Consider the following 8,095-nt stretch of genomic DNA (forward strand, 5'->3'; position numbering starts at 1 on the left):
TGCTGACATGCTCCTCATGGAGCTTGGCTTCATTTAAGTAGAGATCCCTATATAAATAGGTAAAGCGCTGATACACTCACTGGTTTTCTCATCAACAAATCCAGTACATTTCAGAGTCTCGTGTAGCTATGATTAATAGTCCCCTGAGGCAACCTGGAGGAATGAGAGAGTAGATTTAACTCAGCAGTCCAGGCTCTCATGGTGGCACTTCGTTATCAGGGAATGATGGCTTTCTGGGGGTGGATGCTGAAACACAAGGGAGCTTAACTTACTGTTGGTGAGTGTGGGGAAGTACCATCATTGTTAGGGTCGGTGTGGCAGACTGCCTGGTTTCCTGGGGAGAACTGTGAAAGGCTAGCTCTAGGAGCAGAGCCTATTTCAGCACTGAAAAAATGTATTCTGCAGCTCAGTTAGGGAGAATGGTGATCTTTGATGATAACTCTGCTAATAATATTAGGAGGTAAAGATAAATGTCTGCGAGAAGCGCATGATTTCTAAGTAAGCAAAAGAAGAACTTGTTTTTCAGAGAAGCTAGAAATGGAAAATATAACATTTTTTCTCCTCAATTCTACTATACTCTGTAAATCCAGAATAACTAAATTATAGTATTCCTCTGTACACAGAACATATGATGGGTTTGGATGGATATGAGACTAACGTATGTCACCTCAAATTAAATTATAGAAACCTATTTTGTATTTTCCAGATACATATTTTATATTCCAGCTAGCCTAATATGCTTTACTCAGATCATAGCAGCAGCACTATTTTTTAAAACCTTGTCTTTTCCTTAGGGCACAGAACACCATCAAAGTTGTTGAAAAATTTCCATTGACACCAATAGACTGCAGCTCAAGCTGTTTGTATACAGTGCTGCTGTATTTTATTGGAAATGTAATTGTAGCAGTATTTTCAGAATGAGCTTTTTATGCCTAATTTGTTTTGGATGATCTAGCGTTAGATACCCTGTATTTGTACTTTCAGTCAAATTCTGTTAGGTGTTAACTGCTCTCTTCAGCTTGGGTGTACAACTGTAGATGGACTGTAACTTTTGTCTCAGCCCATGTGGGAAACGAGAAGTTAGGAGATCAAGGCACAATCAGATCCCAGCCTGCAAATGGCAGCAGAAATGTTGCAGGAGGGGAACTGGGGGAACTTTTAGAGAACCACTTTGATTAGACTTAGTTTTGGCCTATCCTGACTAGCTGCTTCATCACAACACCACGTCCCTTTTATTTTTTTTTTGCATGGGTGTTGTCTACATCACTCCCTCCTCCTCTTCTTTTCATCTTTTTGTGCCTAGCTTGCCAGAAGCAAGTGTCTTGATATAATCTACCCAAAATAATCTAGCCGATATCATGAGGCTGACAACCATGTTTGCTCTGTGTTGATATACCACTTCTCTTGCTCTGTACCTTTCCCATCTAATTGCACCGTAAACTCTTTGGGCAGGGATTTTCTACCATTTCTACTGATTAGTTTCTGGTTACTACTACTGGTTACTGTTTCTACTGATTTTCTACTGAGCCTGTGCAGTGTCTGGCTTACTTGGGCATGGTCTGAGTTGCCCCTTAAGGTACTGTTGTCAATAAGCATGGTTAACAACCATTTTAGATAACTCGGGAGCAGTCTTGAAGTTTTTCTCTTATCAGGAATCTTTGTGATTAGTGTTTTTTCAAACATTTACATTTTCAAGTGTATAAAAAGATCCTTTGCTTCTGACAGCATGAATCTGTGCGCTGTATATGCAATTTGCCCTGGTAATTACTTATGTATGGTGATAACCATAGCAACATCCCAGGTAGATAATGTCATGCAAATTACTGCAGCTCCAGGGATGGAGGATGTTAATACAAGTATGTACTCGCACCCCTGGTCTTCAACATTTTGCAGTGACTCTCCCTTCCCCTCCCCCATGTGTTGTTTTTAAATTTCCTTTCCTCACTATGATTGGGAAGGAAAAGAAAACCTCTTGCTATTTTTCTCATTGGTATTCACAAGGAGGGAGGGGGAGGGTGGTCCTTCAACGTTTCTGTCATGAATAATTTTGTATGCACAGTGGAAATTCCACAGTGTATGTAGGGCATAAAAGTCTAGAGACTTGGATACACTGCGGGGCCGTGTTGTGCTTAAACCCAAGTTCTTGCATTTGTAAACACGGAGTGTGAGCATGTGGGGGTGGAATTGTAGCCACAGATGTTTGGACTGAGGTGTAAACCTCCTCAAATCATTTACAGAGGATATGGGAGAGCAGCTTTGTTTTTCAAAGCAGACATGCTGTGGCTGAATACTTATCAGGGCCACTGCATTGTTACTGAAATGAAGAAATAGCAGAGAGGAAGCTGGTAACAGTTATCCCTTGTTTGGTCATAAGCAAGAGAAACAAAAATATCTGTATGAATGCTGATCTGCGTATACACTAGTCCTTGTGTAACCTTAGAACCCTGGAGGTATGAAAATAAGATAAGCCTCTAACCTGTAACTAGAGTCTTTTGTTAAGGATAAAAAAAAGCAGGCAAGAAAATTGGTTAAGTAAAGGTTTTGTTTTTCTGGTGAAGAATGAAATTGTTGCCGAATATTTTTGCTTTGTGGTTAAATAATGGGAATGTGGGTGTTAGTCCTGCAATCAGTGCTGAAGTTACTGATTACTGAAGGCTGCACTGCCCCAGCCATTAAATGAGGAAATACTCTGATTAAAGAGGGTGGAGATTTGTGGTGTCAGAGAAAGACTGTGCAGGCAGCCAGAGGCACATATGTAGTCAGATCCCAGTTTGTAAGGAAAATGTTCCCAAAGCAAGTTGAGCTATTCATTAGGCAGCACTGAATTGTCTTCTTCATAAAAACATGGTCTCTCTCAAACAGAACCATGGTGGGGAGTGGAAGTCACTAAGCAACTTTATTTGTGCTAGAGGTAGTAGATGTAGAGAGTGTTAATTAATTGGAGATTAAAATACTGCCAATCTGTATCCCCTGGTATCTGTACAGGGGTGTCTGCCACTCTTACAGGTCTGCCTACAAATCCCAGATTGTAAGGTTTAATCTTTTCCCCTCTAATTTCTCTGTGAATTAACAATTCAATACTTTGCCCAATGGTAGCACAGATAGTACTGTTCAGCTGTGCCAGCCTGCCAAGAATTGCTATTGATGGTAGTGGAATTTGAAAGGTACCCATGTCCAGGTAATCCAGTTTGTTGTTGAACCTTGCAGCAGCGCTTGGAGCTACAGACATCCCCGATTTACACTGGATTTTTAAAAAAACACATCTTCTAGGATGCCCACCTAAGAAAAGCAAACTGCACCAGAAAGAAATATATGAAGTCAGGGGTTTTATCATCTGACAGAAACTACCGAGCCTAACTGCCTCCTGGAGTTTTTGCCTGTCTGCCTACTTTACATATAATGGACGTATTTCTTTGTCATTTCTGTATTCAGCATGTGATTGCCTGAGGATGGCCTCTCCTTAGACTCCATATCACATTGAAGGGAAGAGTAGATACCTTGGAATTATAGGGATAGCCAACCTGAGGTCCTGGCAAGTTAAATACACAGTCTTTTCAAAATAAAATTCATAATATCAGCACTAGACCTCCTGAAACCCTGTTTATAGGCCAGTTTCTTTGACTGACCAATATGACAGCCAGATAAAATATTTGACTGTAATTATTCAGTCCTCTGCTTTCCACAGGTAGGATGTCTTCTTCAGGACTCAACTGACCTCTTCCTAAATAAGTTCAGGGGACAGTGGGGATAATAACCGGCATATTTTTTTGTTTCACTGTGGACTTGTTAAAGAGTATGTCTCTATGGTTTTGATTTATTGTTTTTATTCACAGAGTGAGGTATTATTAACACTGGATTAAAAATGAAAAGGCTGCAAGTAACCTAGGAATGTCTGAGAAACGGTGTCAGTTGTTAATGAAACTTGTAGCACAGGTGTTCAGTTGAAGATCTTAAAAGTTCATCACAGAAACTGCTGACATTGCAAATCTTTCCTCAGAGCTGCAGTATCATTCCAACACAGGGAAAAAGGTGTGCATGAGAAAAGCTTTGCCTGGGTTAATGCCACATGTGGGGTTAACATTGTGTTTAATGATTCTGGTTCCCTGCTCTAGCAAGGGTATCGCCTTCTCCCTGCACTACGTAGTCTCCATATTTTTATTTGCTTCTAGCTGACAAAACTAAGGGAGCCTGCCAGCATGTGAAAAAAACGCTGTATTAGCCAGCTGTGCAGTTTGTATTTAACAAGTGGGTGTATTTTATCAGAAAGCAAAGGAAATAATAACATCAAATTCATATGTCAAAAAAGCATGTGCATTTAATAAATAATAATTGATGTGCATGATTTTATTTACTGTCTCTTCTCCTCGCTTTTTCCGCCTCGCCAGTTGCTCACCTTTGCTAGTTTATGACATGATGTTCAAGGAAACATTGCGTTATCACACGCAGCAGACATCAACAGAGAGAAATTGGCTTGTCATTAATAATAATTGTAAAACCAACCCTACAATAAACCCTGCTTTTGGCCACAACTTCTGCCTCCTGGGAGCAGAAGTGAAACGATATCCACAGCTCTCATCTGTTGATCATTTTTAACGCAGGGTTAAATTCTCCATGTGCAAAGGTCAAGTGTAGACCGGGCTCATCACAGGGCTGGGAGATGCATAAAGGCCATAGCTGCAGAGCAACCTGGAATGTAGGTACCCAGGGGAATGGGGAACTCAGCTTTCTTCCCTAGCTTTTTCTTAGGGTACCACTAAATGGCAAGCTTCTGGTTAAGACTGACCATTTTGTGTCTGTTGTGCCAGGGGAGAAATGGCACAAGAAGCCCTGGTAACAGTTCACTTCCTGAAACACCCATGGATTCCGACGTTGCTCCCGTAGAGATTTCTGAAAGGCTGGTATGGCTATGAGCAACTGTTGCTGTGGGGAACACATTCCAGTGGCTGCCTCCAGGTTCTTCCTGTCTCTCAACCTTCAGACCTGACAGTGGTTTCCCTGCTTGGATTAAGGTCCTTGTTTTGACAAATACTGGGGCCTGACAAAATAGCTCACAGTTCTAAAGCAAGCTACAGCAGAGATGCTGCAGGCTCACACCCCCATGGTTTGAAGCATAAGTGGGAAGAAACATGAACACTCAGCCCTCAGTAGGCAGCTTGGCTTTCTGGGAGAAGCAGAACAGGGCTGGCTTGGAAATTAAAGGGGAAACTGCCTCCAAGTTTAGACATTTTTTATTGATAATATGTAGCACAATTACCCACTGAAATTAAGCTTCCTTAGAATAGAGGCATACCAACTGCAAAAGGGGTCTGCCCAATGTCCACTGGAATCAGCTGAAAGCATTTTAATAACTGTAGTGAGTTTGGTTTAATTGTCAACAGTGCAAAACAATGCTGCGCAGCTTTTAGGACAGGAAGTGCAGTATGCTGTAAGTGATATGAATTCCTTTTGCTCTTTTTCGAATCACTAATTTTTGTTTAAGTTTATCACACAAAAAAATCATAAACTGCACACAACCTTAAATGCAGACATAATGTACATTACTGCAATAATAGAGAAGCTGTGCTCTTTTAACCAGACAGATGAAATAGAAATAGGCATATTGAATGAGTTCTCCTCAGTGAAACATTCAAATTCCTTATTTTCCCAAATCTTTAAATTCTAACTTGTCTGTTAAGGATACAAAAGTGTATTTAGACTACAATATGCTCACAAAGGACAACACACCAACTACATTTTCTTCAGACAACAACATAGGAATGTCCAAAGAGTTGGTTGAAAGGCTTTTGTACAGGGCCTTGCACTCAATACCTTTTCCAAGTTTTGTCGTAGAGCGGCTATTTGGAATTTACAAACCGTTCAACCAGAATGCACAACAATTGCAGTTTTGAGTGTGTATAAATAGCACTCTTGTAAGAAGGGTTAGCTGCTTTGCTTAAATATATTAATTAAAGGAAGTCCAATTATCATTTTGTTTTGTAGCCATCGAGGCCGCAGCACACCAGTTCCTAACTGATCACAAGTATAGCGAACCAATAGGCAAAGCCAAAACATCTATGGAAAAACATATTAACTAGTGCCAGAATTGTGAAATGAATAAGAGATTATTTAGATAAACTGAGTTATGAACTGAAACTAGCTATAGTACACAGCTGTAAATGTCAGTGAACCAGACAAGCTAATTCCTTGCCTGTGAAGTAATGTTGGAACGCATATTATATGCAGTTTATGTTTAAATATAAATATGGGATTACCTTTTAGGTTGTGAAACAGAATCATATAGGCAACAAACATTACATCTAGGGTCTTCTGAGAGTCAAAACTGTTGTGTCAAATATGGTTAGTTTAGTAGGGTTGATGGGCTTTATTCAAGGTTCCTAGAATTTATCTGCCAAGCATAAATAATTATTTAACAACTAATAGGGCAAGGCCAGAAATATAATAGCTTTTATGTTGAAATTAACATCAAGTGATCTGTAGACATCTGCTAAGCAAGCCAAATGTGGCCTATGTGCTGTATGTTTTGCCTCACTGCCTCAAAATAACAAGCAGTGCTTATATTTGGAGGGGCAGTTTTCCTTGTTGAAGTGGAAAAAAAATGCTCTGATAGAAAATCACTTGCACTGTTAGGATCAAATGTGTGATGAACATTAAATAGCCCTACAAATTTAAATAATGCTCGATGCTGAGATTTCAGCCTTGCAAACGCTCATTTCCTGATGTGTGCTTGGTGTGGTTCAGAGGGAAATGAAAGTCCTTTCTTGTTAGAAAGAAAACAAAGTATTGCCAGTGTATTCCAGCCCTTAGCTGTTGCAGCTTTCTGGGGTCCAGTAAGTGCGGGAGCCTGGGCTCCAATGAATTTATTTTTCCAAAATGACCAGAAGGGTGAGGGAAGCATAAGAAAAGCCACAGCACTGAGAAAGCCTGAAAAAGTTCAAAGTAGCAAAGACCCCTTCCAAGCAGATACTCGCTGTTGCCTTGCAGAGATCTGCATTGTGTGTGTAAGTGTTCGGGTTATGTGGATGCCAGAACAGAAACTGTACTTCCTTTGCTTGAGAGCACCGCTGTTGGCATCGTTTGTTTGCTTTACTGGCTGTTGCAGTTCATCTGCTTTCAGGGCCAACTGTTCGATCTTTGGCATCTTCTCTATGGGTCTTGGCCTTTACTCTGTTTTAAAAGTATTAGAAGGAGGTTGAATTGCTGAGTGGGGAACGTAATCTTTGTGAGGCAAAGTCTAAAGATGTTAGTAAGCCGAAAGGGCTGCACTGGCAATTTACCGTGTACTATGCAGGAATGAATGAGAGACTCATATTCATTGTGCTTATGTATGCTCAAGTTCTTTATGTCCATATTTAGATCTATTAACACAATAAGATTAAGCCAACTTGACTTTCTTGAATGAACAAAGCAGTAAATGGCAGAGCGTAAACAACAGACCCCATAAATGTGTACTACCACCAGCACCATGACTAACACTGGACCTGAGATCCTGTGGGGTTTGGCAGTGACACAGAAGACGCTGTTCTGAACAAGCTGGATTCCCTTTCGTACAGGAGCCTTGGCACCGACCTCACTGTAAGCTGGCTCGAGCTTTTATGGGGGCAATGAAGGCTGGGCTCTGCACTGGACTCGGTGTCTCTGCCCCAGGCTTTCCTGAATACAGGAGTGCAGCCTCAGGCTGCTCTGGTTCGCACTGCCAGGAGTCCCTGGGGATTTGTCTGCCAGCTGGGTTAGCCAGAACACACAGTGCTCCAGCCAAAGTCAACTTCCCCCTGTGAGGGCAACCGCAGGGAGGAAATGTCAGATGATGGCTGTCCCAGTTGTCAAACCACAACTCACCCTTTTCCCCCAGCGACCAGTGGCAGCAACTTCTGCCCTGTGCTGGCAACTCCAGAGGACAGAGGAACAGGACAAAGTGTCTGGGGGAAGAGAGCTGTTGTATTGGCAAATCCAGACTTCTTCACAAGAGACCAGGTTTTGACTGTGACATTTTTCTCTGCTGCTTCAAAGCACACATGATGAGAAAAAAGAAATCCCCTTTGCAAGGGGCTCCCTCTTGGATTTCTGCATTGGAGCAGCGCACAAGGGAGTTAGGAGT

The 8,095-nt window shown here is 41.4% G+C and overlaps 1 protein-coding gene across 1 annotated transcript in view; it reads right to left on the minus strand.

Moving 5' to 3' along the window:
* RCN1 (reticulocalbin 1, EF-hand calcium binding domain) overlaps nucleotides 1-8,095 on the minus strand; it is a 26,858-nt gene that overhangs the window by 17,591 nt on the left and 1,172 nt on the right. The window lies entirely within an intron of this gene.

The sequence above is a fragment of the Pygoscelis adeliae genome, unplaced genomic scaffold (assembly GCF_000699105.1).
Source record: "Pygoscelis adeliae isolate BGI_AS28 unplaced genomic scaffold, ASM69910v1 Scaffold171, whole genome shotgun sequence".
In the NCBI taxonomy this organism is placed as follows: Eukaryota; Metazoa; Chordata; class Aves; order Sphenisciformes; family Spheniscidae; genus Pygoscelis; species Pygoscelis adeliae.